This window comes from Chiloscyllium plagiosum, unplaced genomic scaffold (genome assembly GCF_037043375.1).
Source record: "Chiloscyllium plagiosum isolate Xiang-an unplaced genomic scaffold, Cpla_swu_hap1 HiC_scaffold_9, whole genome shotgun sequence".
NCBI lineage: Eukaryota > Metazoa > Chordata > Chondrichthyes > Orectolobiformes > Hemiscylliidae > Chiloscyllium > Chiloscyllium plagiosum.
Window position 1 is genome coordinate 75031331 of NW_028270147.1, and position 19449 is coordinate 75050779.

A 19449-nucleotide genomic window follows, 5' to 3' on the forward strand; every position below is an offset into this window, starting at 1 on the left:
GGGAAGAACATTAGATCAGGGGTAACATAGATGAAAAATCAATGAGAAACAGATTATATTTGACAGCATCCCAACAGTTCTTGATCAATAGTTCACTTCAAGAACAATTAGGACAACGGTGAGATCCCACTTCAATATCAGATACCAACTCCCAGGAATGTTTGTAGATAGCTTCATTCATGACATGTATATATTATCTGAAGCACACAGCTATGGACACTTACAACAAAAGATTATTTATGACAGAATGGTCATTGATCTGTTTGGTAAATCAGTCGTGGAACCTCATTAATCAAAACAGGATCTGAATCTAGTCTGAACAGCAATGGATACAGATATCTGGTCAAGAAGCATTAAACAGCGAAAGTTCAATTTCATGCAGAACATTCTACAGGGATTGTTTACAATCTAAAGCACAGAGCCTTTGAAAAAAATGTATACTGTATGTGTCAACATCAAGGTAAAATCCTAAGTGATCAACAGATTTACCATACCTTACAGACAATGTCCCAGAGACCAGTATCACCATTCCTGGGTATGCCTTTTCTTATAACAGACTGAGTAAAGGTGATGACACAGTGATAAGCAATGAGAAGGGAATTGCCCTGGAAGACATCAACATTGACTCTGGGACCCATGGAGTATCATGTCTGTGTTTGACCTGAAGCAAGGAAACCGTCTGCTGATTACCAACCTGTTGAATGACCCCCTCCCAAATTCAGCTGATGATGTGGTACTTATCCATGCTGAACACCTTCCTCATTAGGAAGCACTATGGGGGGGGGGGGGGAAAGAGACTTCAAAGCCCATTCTTAAGAGCAGCTTGGAGTTCAATCCTGGTTCAAGGAAGAGTACAGGTGGGCACACCAAGAGCAGAACTTGACATAATTTATAATGAGGTCTGGTGAAGCTGCAACTCAGGACTATTGTATGACAAAGAGCTCAAACATCTGTGATAGATAGAGTAGAAAACTCCACAAGCAACATGCCAGATCTAGGCTCTGCTGTCCTGTCACATCTAGTCATGAATAGCAATGGACAATTAGACAACTCACTGGTGGAGGAAACTTCACAAATATCAGCAATTGATGGAAGGGAACTTACTCGGATTGGGTTCCACCAGGGCCACCAAGCTCCTGATGTCATTCCAGCCTTGATCCAAACCTGGACAGAAGAGCTGAGCTCCAGAGGTGAGATGAGAATGGCTGATCTTGGCATCAAGGCAGCATCTGATCAAATGTGGGAGCAAGGAGCCTGAGGAAAAGTAGAGCCAATGGGCCTCAATGGCGAAACCTTTCCTGGTTGGAATTGTAGCTGACACAAAAACAAAGACGTGTTTGGTTGTAGATGATCAATCATCCCAGTCCCAGGACACCATGTGAAGAATTGTAAGCTCACCTAAAGTATTTTTATTTCCTGATAAGCAGTGCATTCCAATGCATGGACAGAGCAACAGTCAGACAGACTGTGCATGCTTCATACCAGATTCTTTAACTGATGAAGGAGAAGGCCATTTAAATGAAACAATGCACCTGAATTGTGAAGAGGGGTCTGGAAAGGACACAATAGGAGTCAGTCATTTGGGCTTTGGCAGACAGAGTAGAATAGTAATGCTTTGGCCTGTTAGTTTCTTTAAGAGCAGAGGAAACAGACTCTAGTAGGAGAGGTACAGTGTTATTCGTCTCCAAACAGTCAAAGGTTGGGGAATGTTATGAAGGGCTGGAAAGGTTTAGATTAGATTAGATTACATTATAGTATGGAAACAGGCCCTTCAGCCCAACAAGTCCACACCGACCCGCCGAAGCGCAACCCACCCATACCCTTACATTTACCCCTATACCTAACACTACGGGCAATTTAGCATGGCCAATTCACCTGACCTGCACATCTTTGGACTGTGGGAGGAAACCGGAGCACCCGAAGGAAACCCACGCAGACACGGGGAGAATGTGCAAACTCCACACAGTCAGTCGCCTGAGGCAGGAATTGAACCCGGGTCTCTGGCGTTGTGAGGCAACAGTGCTAACCACTGTGCCACCGTGCCGCCCACAAAGGCGGTGAAACAAACTTGTTTAGTTTTGGATTTAGAATAACAAGCAAATAAGGTTTTTACACATAGTTCATAGAAGAATCATAGAATCTCTACAAAGTGAAAGTCCGTTTGACTCTGGGGAGCATAAGGACTCATCGAAGTCTCGGGAGCTATTTGGCAGCTGAATATAGTAGTAAAGGAAGCTCCAAAACAGCATTTGTTTCTTGCAGTTGAGAAAGATGAAGGCTCAGAAAACCTTAGGGACTGTGCCAGTGTAGAGAGGCTTGCTGATGATGAAGGTGCTGGAATTGTACTGTGAGTAGGCGCTGGACAGCAGCCTTGAGAAAAAGAGATTTGACTACTTGCAGTCATGGGCACGTCATGGCAGATTGGCTCTAAGGAACTTTCTAGGATAGGTCTTCAAAAGTGAAGAATCAGAGTTTCGTGAAGGAGACGCTTTACTAAGATTTGGTGATCCACAGTGTTACCAGCCTCTGGGTGGATTGCTGAGAAAATTTTAGGAACTGTCATAACTGATTTTACATATTGGATGTGCTATTGTGGGGGGGAGGAGGGGGGGGGGGGAGAGTGGGATTGGGCACAGTTTTTCAGTGAACCCACATAGATCTCATGTTATTTCTGGACATTACTGATAAGTTATATGTAATTCTACTTTTTTAACTTTGCATAGTTACACATTTTTTGTTTGTTCAAATCTGTGGTATCTTTTGGTTTTGTTCTGCTGGCACATAAGTACCCTAAACCCAATGAAGGAAAATCATCCTGCCTAACATCTTCAGCAGTCCACCACCTCCAGCACACAGTGGTGGGTCTGTGTTCTACCTACAAGATGCACTGCAGGAATGCAAGTGGGCTCCTTTGACAGCATCTTCCTAATCTGCAGTTTTTACCACTTGGAGCTAAGGGCCAACAGATACTTGGGGACCACCACCACTTCAAAACTCACCTCCAAAACACACAGCACTTGATCATGGAACTGCATTGCCATTCCTTTAATGCTGACCTCGCCAGTGACACCGACATACTGGAAAAGAATGAATACATTTTAAAAGTCATTCCTGCCCTAGTTATACTACCATACTTGTTACAGGAGAAGTGAATTAGGAAGCATTTTACCTGGTGGATGGCATTTGGAAATACATTAGAAACATGTTCCTGTTACTCCACTAATTCCAATTCAAGGTATAATTAGTGCATAGAGAACAGGAACTACTCAGCTGGTCTGACAGCATCTTCGGAATGAGACACAGTTAATGTTTCAAGTTAAATATGATCTTTATATACTATGATGATTATGGACTTGAACATTAACTCTGTTCCTCTTTTAACAAATAGGCAGAGAATTATAAGATTTACCACCCAAGCATGAAGGAATTTTCCCTCATCTCAACCTGAAATTGCCTATTATTAATTGAGAGAATGTCCCCTATTTTTCAATACCCCAGTGAGGGGATACATCCTTCCTGCATGTAACCTGTCGATCTGTACACAATTCCTCACATCCTGAAGCAGCCATATCCAAATACAGCAGTACCTGGATGGCATTCTAACTTGGGCTGGTTATTGACAAGTAATGTTTGCATCCATTTCTTCATTCAGAGGCTGGCGAATGTTTGTAGTTCCCTCCCCCAGAAGCCTGGGGAGGCTCGGATGTTGAGTATGTTTAAGACTAAGATGGAGAGATTGAAATATATTAAAAATATCAAGGAACGCTGTAGTAGTTCAGGAAAATGGTGTTGAAGTATATGATCAGCCACAAAATAATTGAATGACGGAATCATCAGGACGGGCTGAATGGCCTGCATGAGCTCCCACATCTTATGTGATGTTAACAGGCTCTGATTGATTGAGGATCTGCAATTTCTTTGCTTCTGGAAACGTGGCTGGCTGCTGGATTAATTGCAGGGTGACAGGCTGAAGTTCTTAAGTGGCCATTAATTGGCAATTTACAGGCCCCAGTTGGCAGTGGAGTGGGAAAGTTGACGCTCCTGGCTCAAACAGAATTCCCTTGGAGGTGGGAAGGCAGCAGAGACTGTGTAGGCCACTACCCTCCCTTACAAAGTGTCCTTCCTGCTTTTTGTCTTGTCACCTCTGGGAGCACAAGAGTCAGCTCCGTTACTGGAAGCCAAGCCCACCTTTACGAATCAACACCACTGCGTCTTCACCCCCATAATTCCGATTGTTTTTCTGCTGCATGGAATTAAACCGTTGACCTACAAAATAGATTTTGTTGATTTATTGCAAAGCCTAATCAGGGCAATTTGTACTGCTTCACATTCTATGCCACTCATTCCGAACAGCTGCTAATAATACAGTGCACAATTGAATTAGCAGATAGGAATGGATTGGATAAATTTAGCATACACACCACAGAATGCTAATCCAGAAGCTGAAACAATGATAGATATAATGTACTCTGGCCAGCATGTGCCAGATGAACCTACAGCTTCTGAATTGATTAAAGAGTTTAAAGGTAGGATCATGCCATCGTCCTTATAGTTACTGATGACGGACTACTCCAGAGTACATGAAGAGTTACACATCATGGCACTACTTCATGTATACCTATCACCTTCATGTTTTATGGGCTGAATTTTACCAAAACTCATTTAAGCATCAATTTCAGGAAGTTTCTTAGTGGGTTTCACTCAGAGAGTTCTCGTGAGTTGAGTTACCTTACTAATTCTCTGTTGCTCACCTCATGATGGATGCACCTCTGGGGCACTGAGCTCACACTATCCTTTGCTCACAAGAGGAAGAAGTACTTGCTGTTGGTGGGATCTTCCTCCATTGGTGCTATATTTAAAGCTCAACCATGCACCAGGACAGTCACTGCCAGCTGTGAACACAGAGTGGAAGGGAAATGAAAAATAACAACTTCTGAGGGCACATTAGTGATGCAGGAGACTTCGTTGGAAATAGAAGCTCGCATTCATTAAAGTATTGCTATTTCACATCATCACCCTTCTGATCGACTGTCACTGCAACAACAGCTACAAGAACGAAGCTACACAGGCTACCTATCCTCAGCACCATCCCATTTTAGAACCTGATCGAAAGGCATGCTTTTCTTTCCCTAATACCCAGCATAACAAGCTTGTTCTCACTGCTCATTACAGGGATATCACATTTTGGAAAGTCTTCAAATGTTTGATAAATTTAACTTTCATTCAGCAATAGCAGCAGTGGAGAGAAAGCAGACAAAGAAAAGTTCTGTATGTTTCTGGGAACAAATAGGCTGCTCGCCTATCAAACAGCAACAAATTTACAGTCAATCAATGATGAATGCATACTCCGCTGGAACTGGCTGTCAAATAAATCCTGTCTGGTTTCTAGTGCCCAGTGACTAGTGTCACTGCTTTGTCATGCTGAAGGTGATGCCCTTCCTGCTCAATGCCCTCGTTTTCCTCCTTGGAAGGTTGCTGCTGCTTTCCAGGCTAGGCCACTTTGCCAAACCGATCTGCCACTGAACGTACAAAAATGATGGAGAGATAAATACTCGCTGGGTCCTTTAAGCCAGTCCTGTGAAGCTATTTTACAATTAAGCAGCATGACCTATCACCCAGAAGGAACCGTGGAATCTCCTGGGAGAGCCAGAAACTGAATCCAAAACAAGCCTATGTCAATTCAGGGAAAAGAAACATGCTGGCAAATTCCTACTCACAACCTGAAGACAATTAAAACCAATTCAGGAAACCACAGGGACCATGACACACACCAGCAAACATTCCACCTGCCTTTGCACACAGTGGGATAAATGTACTTTTATAAAAACAAATAAAGGCCTGTTTTATATCCTCCTGCATTTTATGAATGGACTAAGGATCTTTTTCTCTTGAAAAGTTGAGAGTTGTGTTATGATCCCATTCAGTGTTATGACTGGACAAGTTAAATCCCAGATTGAAATTTGACTTGTTAGATTTTCTTTTAATCGAGATGACTTTTCACCAAAACACAAATACAAAATACTGCAGATTTGCTATTATTCCACAGAAATGAAGATAAAATAGAACAAAACAAACTATAGAGGAACCTCGATTATCCAAATATCAATTATCTGAATATCAGATTATCTGAAGGAGAGCTGATGTCCCGATAGAAACATTACATCAAAGACGTGTTTCCAACAATGATCGCATCTTTTGTTTACAGTGATTAAACAGGCACTATCTCCAAATGGCTGGCTGTCTGCCCTCTCTCTCTCTCCCCACACATTCCCTGGAGTTCTACACAGGATATACCCTGTACCCCTTTCCCCAGATAATCTGTCCAACATCATCCTGTACAGGGCAGAGATGGAACCTGTCAAAAAGTTGCATTAAAACATTTTGTGAATTGAGCTGTGTGTGTGCTCTCTATTTGGAGACTCACACCCCAAAAGACAGCAGCAATCTTGTTGTTGATGTCCAGTCCAGCTGCCCTGGAGAGGGGACGAGGGCAGACGGGGGTGGGGGGGAGGGGGGAGAGTGCAGAGGGGCGGGTGAAGGGGAAAGTGTTAGATGAGGGTGGTAGGTGGTATTGGATGGGGGCAGGGGGTGGGCGCAGTGTAGGTGGGGGGTGGTGTTGGACGGAGGCGGGGAGGCGGTGTTGGATGGGGTGGGTGAGGCTCATGCGCAGTGTGCTGCTGCCTCATCTCCTGAACAGAGAGCAGACTTTAAAAACTCCAAGCCCCAGAGGAAAGGCATTTAATCGATTAACTGAATCATCTGGGTGGTGTGGTGGCTCAGCGGTTAGCACTGCTGCCTCACAGCACCAGGGTCCCAGGTTCGATTCCAGCCATGGGTGACTGTCTGTGTGGAGTTGGCACATTCTCCCTGTGTCTGCATGGGTTTCCTCCGGATTCTTCCCACAGTCACAAAGATGTGCAGGTCAGGTGAATTGGCCATGCTAAATTGTCCATAGTGTTTGATGCTTTAGTCAGAGGGAAATGGGTCTGGGTGAGTTACTCTTCAGAGGGTCAGTGTGGACTGGTTGGGCCGAAGGGCCTGTTTCCATACTGTAGGGAATCTAATCTAAACTTTGAAATACATGGCAAAACAAACCAAGCACTTCTGGACTGGAGCTTGTAATTTAACTCTTTACACTGAAGTAACCTCCTTTTTTAAAAGTCCTAAAATACCTCCCTTTTTCAGGAGCAATAGTTTTACACATTCTGCTTCAGCCAAGGCTTCTGCAATACTGCCCAACACAAATGAAAACAACTTTTTTTCAAGCTATGTGTGCTTCCTCTAAGTGCAAGAAAATCTCCATTATTTTCAATCAGTAAGCATAATGCACAACTTTGTTTGCTGAACTCTCCCAATGTTAGCAAAATCCCCATTACTCTCCAGAGGTCTGTCTAATTCTGCTTTTCTAAAATAAATCACCACTGCTGTCGAAACACTTACAAGTTAGTCATTCAACCCCTTCAGACACACAGAAAACCCATGTGCCACTAGTTCTAAATTCAAAGATCTAATAAATGATATGAGAATGTATATAAGTTACGCACATCACATCACAGGTGACTTATTAAAGGTGTTAAAATAATGCCAGGTTTTGACATAAGGGGTACTTGTGGAGAAGAACAAAACTATGGGCCAGCAAAATAAATAAATCAGAAGAAATCAAATAGAGATTTTAGAAGATGCTTCTTTAACAGAGAGCAATGAGAACCTGGAACTCACTGCAGTCTTGTTGAGGTGTATGGTATAGATACATTTAAGAGGAACTCAGATAAGTAGGTATGTGAGAAAGGAATAGAGTTAGGTGAGGATTGGATTACAGGAAGCTTGAACAAAGTATAAATATGGGCATTGTCTGGCTCAGCTGAACAGCATGCCTCAGTTTTGTTTTTGCTGTGTCATTCTGTTCTGTATATTTTATTTGAAATCTGAATTTGAACACTACAAGTTGGATGGAGGCTTAGCTTTTGAAAGGCGAGCAAGTTCCGGCATTGTAGCCATTCTAAACTCTATTGTTTCCAGTACAGCCTCAGTTATCTGTAGGAACTCCTGGCAGTGAAGGAAGAGAGCCAATGCACTTCTCTGCTCCACCAGCACACGTGTCACCATCTTCTCCTTGCTAAGTCACACTCTACTTCTGCTACTGTAACCACCTCTCATCAAGGTTCACTTTCGACCACACGCACAATTGCCTGCAATATTGTCCCTCACTCATTGCCATGCCAACTGCTTACATTGCTAACCCTGCATGCCCTCTGTGCTGCTTACTCCTTTGCTCAGGACACTTCCCAACCTGTTACAGCAGTGATGGCTGTGCCACCCACTCTCAACTCCCTTAATAGCCTCCTGTCTTTTGTGCCAGGAGGAAAATAGCCCATAGCAAGGCAGTAAGAATCAAAATGGTTGCGGGGCTCCCTGACATTCAGCTCCTCACTCCTAATGTGGAGGGCATCCTGACTCTGTCTGCCCTGAGATACTGACTCTTTGTGTCCAAGATTGTGGACTGGTATCAGAGGCTGCCCTTCATGTACTGTGCCAGGGCCCCCTGCAGTGAAGGCTATCTCCCTTCACTTGACTGAGGACTGCTGACAACAATTTTCCTTCCTTTGTGTCTGCACTGAATGGCCAGGCAAAACAGAACAAAGTTACTCCAGTCCGTGATCTGGGTGTGTATCCCTGAGCACACGATGCCCTGCGGCAGCATTACAATAACAGTTGCCGGTGCAAAGGTGAAATGCAGCATTGAAATGCAGAACTATACTATCAATGAATCAGAGATGTGCCTAGAGGGTTCTTCGAGGCAGGTACATGTCAGTTGCTAATATCGGTGGATATGGGTGCTTCGTGCCAGTGTCCATGGGTCATGCCCTGAGATGTTGATGCCTGGTGTTGAACATGCATGTTATTCAGAGCAAGTAACAAGTTGAATCTGCCGAGTATCCGCTCTGGGTTTCCTTGTTGAGAATCTTCGACATCCAACTTGTTTGGCATATTGTTGTGGAGATGATAAGGCACTTAACACACTATAATCCTTCTTAACTGGCAACACACTGCTGCCTATTGAGAATTTCACATTGCCATTCGCTAAGTACATAAAAGATGCAGCGAGGTGCTCCCAACGATAACATAGGGTTCGCCAGACTTCTTGTGAATAATTCTGCAAGAAATCATGCCAAAACCCGTGCCGCTGAGGTTCTTGTAAGATTCTTCCCCTTATCTCCAAATAAACTTTGGTCTAACTCATGAGAGCCATTTTCAATAGATGTTAACCCCTCTGATAATAAAGTATCCCATAGAAATAGACAGATATTGAGGGTGATAGAGTGATTGCCACTTTCTGTCAGTCCCCCGACAAACCAGGCTTCCTGTTAATAAGTATGGGAGGGCTGCGGTTATATTGGAATCAGTTTACTCACCTTAGCCTGGTAAGAATCCAGTTGAGTTAGAAATTTTTACAAGTTGGCGACATCCTTACAAAGTTCCCACCCGCAAATTGCCAATGTCAAAGAATGACAGAAATCAAAGCCTGCAACTGTACTGGATTTTCTTTTTTGAAAACGTTGTAAATATTCAAGCTTTTTATATACAGCTTCACACAAAAATCTCACCAACCAAAGCATAGTGTTTCCGATGGTCAGAGCCACCTGACTTAGCAATGAAGTATCTTGACTGAAACTGTCCACAGCGTCGCATGGAATGGAGCTGTTATGCGAAATAGAACAATGGGACAACTGAGCCCATGACAAACAGTTTTTTTTTGCAAAACTTGCGAAGAGTCTGGCATTTGCAAGATGCTTTCTCCCCTTGTGGATTTGCAAAACTTTGACCAGGAATGGAGAGCTTGAGACACTTAGGCTTTGCTTCTGAATGAGGAATAGGCAAGCTGCTGTTCAACATCAACAAGCACAGGTCAGCTTGGAGAATTAAAAATGTCAGTTACCTTAGAAACCAAAAGCAAAATGCAATTCACCAGCAATAATTAGCATATACATTTTTAAAGGTTTTGTTGATAAACTGCTGGAATTGATGATTTTTAGTGAAACAGTTGATTTTGAAATTAAGCCGAAGGAGTTCATCAAAGAAATTTTCACCTCACGTCAAATTATTTTGGAGGGTGGGGGAACGCAGTCAAGGAAGGCACTGGTAAACCTAGCCTGGTCTCCTAATCCCACAGGGCCACGACTATCTGAGGCTCTTTACCTCATTGCATATGACAAGGACGGAACTGCCTTTCAACAGCACATTATATACCTGCCCCCAAATGCCCTCTGTCAATGTGAAAGTGGGTACATTCACAGCAAGTGATGTTTAACATTTACCATTTTTAAGAAGGTAACAATCAATCACCTGGTGGGAGGAGGGATGGCTGATAGAAAGTGCCATCCCAGCACTCAGACATATGTACACAGACATGCACACACACACACAAAGATCCACACACACACGTACACAGACACGCACACACACGTATACAAACTCGCATACACATGTACACAGACCTGCGCACACACGTATACAGACCCGTACACACATGTACACAGGTACGCACACACACATATACAGACCCGCACACACACGGTCCCACACCCACACACGCATACACATGTATACAGACATGCACACATATGTACTCAGACACACACGTGTACTCAGACATGCACACAGACACGCATGCACATGTACTCAGATATGCACACACACATACTCAGACATGCATACACATGTACACACACACACACACACACGCACACACACAGGTTCTGGTCACCTAGTTTTAGGAAGGATATTATTAAGCTGGAGAGGGTTCAGAAGAGATTTACCAGGATGCTGCAGGGTATGGAAGGTTTGAGTTATAAAGAAAGAATGTATAATAGGTCTTTTTTCACTGGAGTGTAGGAGGTTGAGAGGTGACCTGATAAAAGTTAATAAAATAATGAGGGGTATAGATAGAGTTGATGGTAATCGTCTTGTCCCTAAGTTGGGTGTTTCAAGATTAGGGGACACATTTGTAAAGTGAGAGGAAAGAGATTTTAAAAAGACATAAGAGACAAATGTTTTGCACAGCTGGTGGTTTGCATTTGGAATGAACGGCCTGAGGAAGTTGTGGATGTGAGTACAATTACAATATTTAAAAGACATTTGGATTGATACGTGAATTGGAAATGTTTGGAGTGATATAGGCCAGGAGCAGGCAGGTGGGACTAGTTTAGTTTGGGATTATGTTCGGCATGGACTGGTTGGACCGAAGGGTCTGTTTCCGTGCTGTACAATTCTGTGGAGTCTTGTTTGTTTTATTCCTAATCTCACAATACAGTGATGTTTCGTAACAAATCAAAATCTTTTGTGACTGTGAAGGCTCATGCAGGATGGGATGTTGGTGCTTTGCACTTCCTCCTGTCTACAATCTCAGAAAAAGTTAGCGTAAAAACAACTCAGCCAGCAGAGAGGCTTTGATTTGTCTTTCCTGTAACCTATTTATGCTTTCTTTGCATGCTATGATTCCTTATCTGATTATTAACAGTTTCCTAACACTCCCATTGCAGTATATGATTAACACTGAAAGTGGATGTTGCAAGTGATTGAATGAAATTGATAACAGATTTATCTACCATGTACTTATCCATATACTGTATCCAAGTTGTACTGTATATACCAAATATTATTTCTTATCTCTCAAGAGAAAGCTGCAATTCCTGGTGCTTTACTTTATTCATTTTCCACATCCACTTCCGCCATTACATCTCAGTCTGAAGCTGTGTTCAAATTGGCATAAACATGTTTCACAATCACACAAAAGACCAACAAATTCATGTTAAATCAGGATGTGGTGTTTACCTGAATGACTGGTCCTGTAACAGTTGCCAATTTTGAGACTTGTCATCAAGTAATACTAGAACATAGGTTTATGTCCTCTACAAGCTTTCTCATAGCACCAGGAGGAAGCATGGAGCAGAAAAACAACCTACATCCCCATAGGAAGGCTGAAGGAAATCACAGAATGAGTCAGTCATGACATTCTGTTGTCTCCTCAGGTCTGCTGCGCTCAGAGTAGGATGAACAGGATCCTGAGAACAGAACAGTTCTGCCCTCCTGGGGTTTTTTTTAGTATCTTGAATCATTGGAGGTTGTTGTGATAGTGTAGCCCTCCATTCCCAAGGGTGTTTCCATTTTCCGAGGTAAACGTGCGTCAAGTCCAGAAATCAAGTTCCCAGTTGTGCTTCAGTTTCTCAGTTTTTCTGCAGAGGGTAAAGATGACCGGTACCCAATTCCGGGTTTATGATTCCATTCCCAGGGATTTCATTACAGCTATTTGAGGATGTGAGCTGGCTTGAGTCACTAGCATGTACATTCTCAACTTGGTTCCATTGAGGAAACTGGTAGACCCCCTTCCTTCAAAGTTTCCATGGAGTTAGGGCAGCTTTTCAAGGGCACCTTAGAAAGGGTTGTAACCCAAAATTTGATGAGTGAACCTTTTGAAAATTAAGTTCAAAAGATTTTGCCTATGATCCCAAATGCTTAACCAAGGTCTCTCATAACCCACACACCATTCTAGGGCACTTCCTTGATACTCACCCATTGTAAGAATAAATGAATCCACAGTGGCAATAAGATGTGCTGAAAGCAAAGTCATTAATTCATAACTTTCCACTTTGTTAAAATGAACATCTTACTAAAGGCCAATAAAAGTTTAAATCATTCATTCTCTTTAAAGTATTAATAGCAGAAACTGGAAAGCACCTGAAACCTCTTCATATTGTGAAAGCAATAAACATTGCTCAATTGACAAAATGGATCATAGAATGAGATCATTTACCAAGCAATGGCTTTCTTGGGGCTCAGCTGTTTCTACAGTCTAATGGATGTCTGAACTCCCAACCACAAATGCATAATATGGTTTAATGATCTATAACCACTTGCTGTGAGGAATGTGGGCCTAATAGTTGTCAGTGTAACTGGGAGAAAGTCCCCCAGTACTGGAGCAGACCTTTAAAATGGACCCCTTCCACACCCAGGAGTCTCAATGGCTGCCCTGATGCTCCCCTGACTTCTCCACAGTGGAAATTGTGTCTTGGCAGGCAGTTTTTTTTCTGAGGTATATGCAAAGTTCTGGGAATTTATATATATCCTGCAACCTTTCCTCATAGATGAAAAGCCAGTCCTCCATGTGTACTATTTGATCTTGACTTTGAAAGATCTCAGAAGAACACAGCACTAGACAACAAAGACTTTAACTTTCAAATAGGCTTATTAAACATGAAAACAAATTAGTGCATAAAACAATCTCTCAGATTTGTTTCCCACCTGATGTGTCCAGATTAGATCAATATTTATTGCCCATCCCTGGCTATCACTCTACTGTGGTGGGATTTCAATCCATTTCCTAGAATATCAGACTGAGGTTTGGTTTCCATATTGGCATTACCAATGCGCCATCACCTCTCCTTAGTTATTTACTGAAAGAAGAGCAACATAACAATGACCATTGGACTAACTTTGTTCTTTCATATTCATTCTTTTTCTTTTCACACAGTCTATGGAAATCTGTCTGGCTTAATTAGTTCCAAAGGCTTTAATCAGACTTCTGAGGTGAGTAATATATTCCAGAAAACAACTTCGTAGAATCAGATTCAACTAACCAGTGGTGTTCTGCAGGAATTGGTGCTGGGTTCACTGTTGTTTGTCATTTATATAAATGATTTGGAGGAGAATTTAGGAAGCATGCTGAGTAAGTTTGTGGATGACACCAACATTGTTAGAATAGTGGACAGTGCAGATGGTTGTCTAAGATCACAAAGGGATCTTAATCAATTGGGTCAATAGGCTGAGGAGTGGCAGATGGAGTTTAATTTGGATAAATGTGAGGTATTGCATTTTGATAAAATGAACAAGGGCAGGACTTATACACGTTAATGGTAAGGCCCTGGGTAGTGCTGTTAAACAGAGAAGTCTAGGGGTTCAGGTACATAGTTCTTTGGAAGTTACGTTACAGGTAGACAGGATGGTCAACAAAGTGTTTAGCATACTTGTCTCCATTGCTCACTCAGACTATTGAGTATAGGAATTGGAAAGTCATGTTGAGGTTGTACAGGATGTTGGTGAGGCTACTTTTGGAGAACTGTCTGCACCACTGGTCGCTCTGTTATCGGAAGGATATAATTAAGTTGGAGAGGGTTCAGAAAAGATTGACAAGGATGTTGCCGGGTTTGAGTTAAAAAGAAAGGCTGGGACCTTTCTCACTGGATTGTAGGAGGTTGAGGGATGATCTAATAAAGGTTTATAAAACGTGAGGTAAGATAAGGTGAATTGCAACGGTTGTTTCCCCAGGGTAGCGGAGTTCAAAATTAGAGGGCATATTTTTAAAGTGCGAGAAAGATTTTAAAAAAGAGGTTTGAAGGGTACCTTTTTCCACACAGAGATAGGTTCATATGTGGAATGAACTGCCAGAGAAAGTGGTAGATACAGGTACAGTAACAACTTCTAAAAGACATTTGGAGAGGAGCATGAAAAGGAAAGGTTTAGAGGGATATGGACCAAACGCAGGCTAATTGGACAAGTTTAGATTGGGTCTCCATGGACGGGTTGGACTGAAGGGTCTGTTTCCATGCTGTAAGACTCTCTGACTCTATAAGGAGAAAGTGAGGTCTGCAGATGCTGGAGGTCAGAGCTGAAAATGTGTTGCTGGAAAAGCGCAGCAGGTCAGGCAGCATCCAGGGAACAGGAGAATCGACGTTTCGGGCGTAAGCATGATTCCTGAAGAAGGGCTTATGCCCGAAACGTCGATTCTCCTGTTCCCTGGATGCTGCCTGACCTGCTGCGCTTTTCCAGCAACACATTTTCATCTCTGACTCTAGAACTCTGGTAAAGTTAAGAAACAACAGGTCAAACACAATTCAAACTAATCTCATAGGAGCTTCATGTGGGCTAATTATATACAAAAAAGCAATTAAAAAGGCCAAAATATACATCTTATAAAATGTTTGAATTTTGTTCCACAGCAAGAGGAAATATTATTAATTGTGGCATGCAGCTAATACAGGGTAGTAATTATTTTCATTTTCCTTCCAATAGTAATTCATTCCAAAACAGGTGCTAGATTTCTTTTAAAACGTACACAGTAAGCGACATTCTGTATAGGTATAAGCTTTTGTAAACACTGAAATCAACCACTTTTCATAAATGAAACTATTAAGATATCTTATTGGCACAAATATGACTTAGCTTGAGAGATGTGGTCTATAGATAATGGAACTGTCAAATTATCAGTGTGTTTTGCCTATTGTCAGTTTACTAGAAAAACAGGAAAACCTTATCTGAAGCTGCATGCATTTTGCAAAGTAAAGTGTTTAAGTACTCTATAGGGACATTGCTGTCTTGGCTGGTAGTGTTACAATGTGGTATTTCAGAATTTCAAAGCACCATATGGAGATTGCATTTGTCAATCATACAAAATGTTGGTTGGAATGGGGAGAGATTGGCTGATAGGAGGGTAAAGTCTTGCATGGATCCCAGTGCTGATTACAAGTTGAGGATTTTTGCTTGAATGCAGTTCAGTGTAGATACCAGGAAAGGACAAGATCGGAGAGAGCTCTGACAGTTAGACAGTGTGCCAGCTTCACTACATGGATCTATCCACCAAGAATGACTACACGGGAAAACTGGTGGAGAGCCTGAGGAACGGTGTCTTTGTAGAAATTGCCAGAATCTCTTTGTGTGTGCCTGAATTTCTGAAATTACTTTGGGGCTTACTAGTTGGAGCAGTTACTGGATTACCTTCATAAACTGGACACGTCATCTCCTGTAGCCATTGCTCCCGATGTGGTCTCCTCTATACCGGGGAGACAGGACGCCTCCTGAAGTGGAACATTTCAGAGAATATCTCCGGTACACAAAACAACCCCACCACTCCATGGCCGACTTCCCATCCTACTCCACCAAGGATATGGAGGTCCTGGGCCTCCTTCACTGCCAAACTCTTACCACCCAACCTTTGGAGGAAGAATGCCTCAACTTCTTCCTTGGGACCCTCCAACCACATGGGAAAAATATGGATTTCACCAGTTTCCTCATTTCCCCTCCTCCCACCTTATCAAAGATCTAACCTTCCAACTCGGCACCACCCTCTTGACCTGTCCTACCTGTCCATCTTCCTTCCCACGTGTTTACTCCACCCTCCTCTCCAACCTAAGACCTTCACCCCCAACTTCATCTACCCATCGAATTCTCAGCTACCTTCCCCCAAGCCCCAACCCTTTCTTTTATCTCTCAGCCCCCTTGGGCCACTCCCTCATTCCTGATGAAGAGCTTATGCTCGAAACGTTGATTCTCCTGCTCCTTGGATGCTTCCAGCACCACACTCTCCAACTCTGATCTCCAGCATCTGCAGTCCTCACTTTCTCCCACAAGTTAAAACAAACTTATGCACTGAGAAGATTTTCATTGGTCAACACTTCCACATAAGCACACAATATGTGATCTTCAACGCTAATTCGGCACACTAAAAATGATGGGAAATTAATTATTTTATAAAGTGGCAGAAATTATATTGAGTCTGTTAAGTTGACAAACTTCAAAAATGCAAATAACATTCAATTGTGAATGTTTTAAATCCATCAAATAATGAAGCGCACAAGTATATTTAGTTTATTTCTACTGCTTTTAAAAAAACATGACAGGAAGCAATGGCAGCAGGAATGAATCGATGTGTTTTTCAATTATTATTGCTGTGTTTCCGTGTTATAAACAGATGTGAACAAAGTCCCTCTTTTCCTGTATCATTTCCAGCTGTTTGAAGCTGCACATTGTAAAGATGATAAGAGGCAGAGTAAACACAGGCCACACAATAAAAAAAATGACTAGAGATACTAATGATCCACAGGATGATAAATGAAAGAACACACAAGGGGAGTCTTGGCATTCTTGTTTCATGAGCAATTCCATGAAACTGGTAAAATCCACTTTTGATCATCTAACTTATTATGCCAGCTGATTCTTGGGGTGGGAGAACTGGCAAATAAAAAGAATTTGGATCGATTAGTACCATATTCATGGGAGCTTCAAAGAATGAAGGGGAATCTCATTGAAACCTATAAAATTCTGCTCGGACTAGACAGGGTCAGTGGGGTATTGTGTCCCAATGTGGGCACCACACGTGGGGAAAGAAGTAAAGGTACTCAAATGGCTACAGAAAAAAATAACAACAATGGCGTCAAGGATGACGGGCTTCAGGTTTGTGGAGAGCTTGAAGAAAGAGGCACTGTTCATCTTACAGAATGGAATCTTCACAGCACACTTGATGGAGATGTTTAAAATCATGAGGGGTCTGGAAAAATTACTGGGGAGGAACTGTTCTCTCTGGGGGAAGGATCAAAGAATAGATTCTAAAGTGATTACAAAAAGAACCATAGGTAACATGAGGATCAATTATTTTACGAAAGGAGTGAATAAGATGTACTGCCTGAGGATGTGGGTGATTGGGTCTATTGGCACTTTCCTGTACATGACCCATTGGAATTAGCTTGAATTCTGATGATGTGTTTCAGCCCTTCGTTTTTGCTTTGCAACAATATGATGACTGAAAACTTTAAAACATGCTTTGGAAATTCAATCCATCTGATCTTTGAATAGATCTAACTCCAAATTAGAAATTGAAGGTTATGCTTAACATGCTTAAAGGTGAGACTAAAGCAGCTTGAATGTTATTTTATAAGACACAATTGGTGCTGTATTAACTCATAGCAGTACTATCAATCTAAATGATTGTTATTTAACAACACTCTATTGTCACTAATCAACTTGTGGACTGAATGGGATATCAGGAGATTAGTTAATAACCGAAGTTACCAGTGTTTGCTGCTCTAAGTGTTATCAGGGAAGGTTGTAAAACTATTAGGTTATGTAGATAAATTAGTGCATTTTTAAAAGACACAGATTTACCATTCAACACAACAACATAACTACATCTGAATGTACATTTAGGTTACAAAACAAAGTTATATAAATTGCTTGAGGTATGGGAAAGAGTTTGTCACTTTTCTATTCAATGTTAGGAAGTCTGGTCAAGTTGTTTTGGGGATCAGCATCGTCCACCTTAACTTCTTGTGGTTTGCTGCAATGTTTTGTATTTCAAACCAATTACGTACTGATAACACTTCTACAAATGCTGATATAGCCCCCAATCAGCTTTTAAAGTGTAAAACAATATGGTAACTTGTTGATAGCAGCTCTGATTAGAAGAATTAAGGGAGAAAGAGAGATGAAGGGCCACATTTGCATGGGATGATATTTCAGAGGTAATGTTTGTTTGAAAGTATTACATACTGTTACAATGGAAAAACAAGAATTTTAAACCTGACATGATTCTGATTAAGGGTCATATTATTAAAAATATACTTGTATCCCAGCTTGGTTAGATGGGGTAGAATGGACTGGCATTAACTATAAAAAGGTGCCTCAGTCCATACTGACTGGTTACGTCTGTGTGTGCATTGCTAGTAGCATGCCACTCAATTGATTGGGCACACATCTAAAAAGTTAATTATCAGCATATGCAAATTGGAGGTCCTTGCGTCTTCGTTTGCAAAATTGGAGAATGCATGCACTGTGGTCATTTCCTTCAGGCATTTCGTAGGCATTAAGAATATAAGGCAAAGCTCCACATCCCCAACAGAGGTCATTTTTACAGATGTGTTGTGATTTGGAAGGTTTTGAGAGTCTAAAATCAAAGGCCATAGTCTCAAAATACAGGGCACCAATTTAAGACTGCCATGAAGAGGAATTTCTTCTCTCAGATGATTTTGAATCTGTGGAGCTGCTAGCTGCAGAGAGCTGTGGGGCCATAGTCCTTGTGTATATTTAAGGCTGAGGTAGACAGATTCTTGATCAATTGGGAATCAAAGGTTGTGGGGAAAGGGCAGGAAAGTGAACACAAGATATATCAGATCAGCATGATCCTATTGAATATTGAAGCTTCAGGGTTTGAATAGCCTATTCCTGTTCCTATTTCTTATGGTCTTATGGTCAAAGTCAGCTTGAATAATTTTATTTGCTTAATTATAGAGCTGGGTAGCTTCAGTTAAAATCCACACGACAAGATCGCATCCCAAAAAGGGAGAGAGTCAATTTTGAACTGTAAAGCTTTGGCTTCACAGTTCTACTTGGAGCTCATAAAACATGTCAAAAGCAGGGGCATAAGATGTCCTTCACATATACACATTGCTATTTTGCATGTTTGCTAGTCTTAGGTTTAAGGCTATTTACAATGGTACTTACTGGTCAACTAGCAGAGAGAGTTGAGCAGAGATGGAACCTCTTGGCATGGGAACACGGCTTGTGCTAGCTGCGTAATGCAGTCGATTCTATGAATAGTGTCAACCCCTTTCTAATCACAGCAGAGAAATAGAAATGACCTCTTCTCAGAATGTGGAGCTTTGTCTTGTATCTCTGTACATTGAT

The 19449-nt window shown here is 41.9% G+C and overlaps 1 protein-coding gene across 10 annotated transcripts in view; it reads left to right on the top strand.

Moving 5' to 3' along the window:
* LOC148149165 (uncharacterized) overlaps nucleotides 1-19449 on the top strand; it is a 213908-nt gene that overhangs the window by 180047 nt on the left and 14412 nt on the right. For 7 of the 10 annotated variants that reach the window (XR_015758179.1, XR_015758177.1, XR_015758180.1 and 4 more), the window contains one exon: nucleotides 13529-13584. The exons of the other annotated variants lie outside the window; for them this stretch is intronic. The gene's annotated coding sequence lies outside the window, so the exon portion shown is untranslated. The remainder of the gene's footprint in view (nucleotides 1-13528; nucleotides 13585-19449) is intronic. 10 annotated transcript variants of the gene reach the window in all.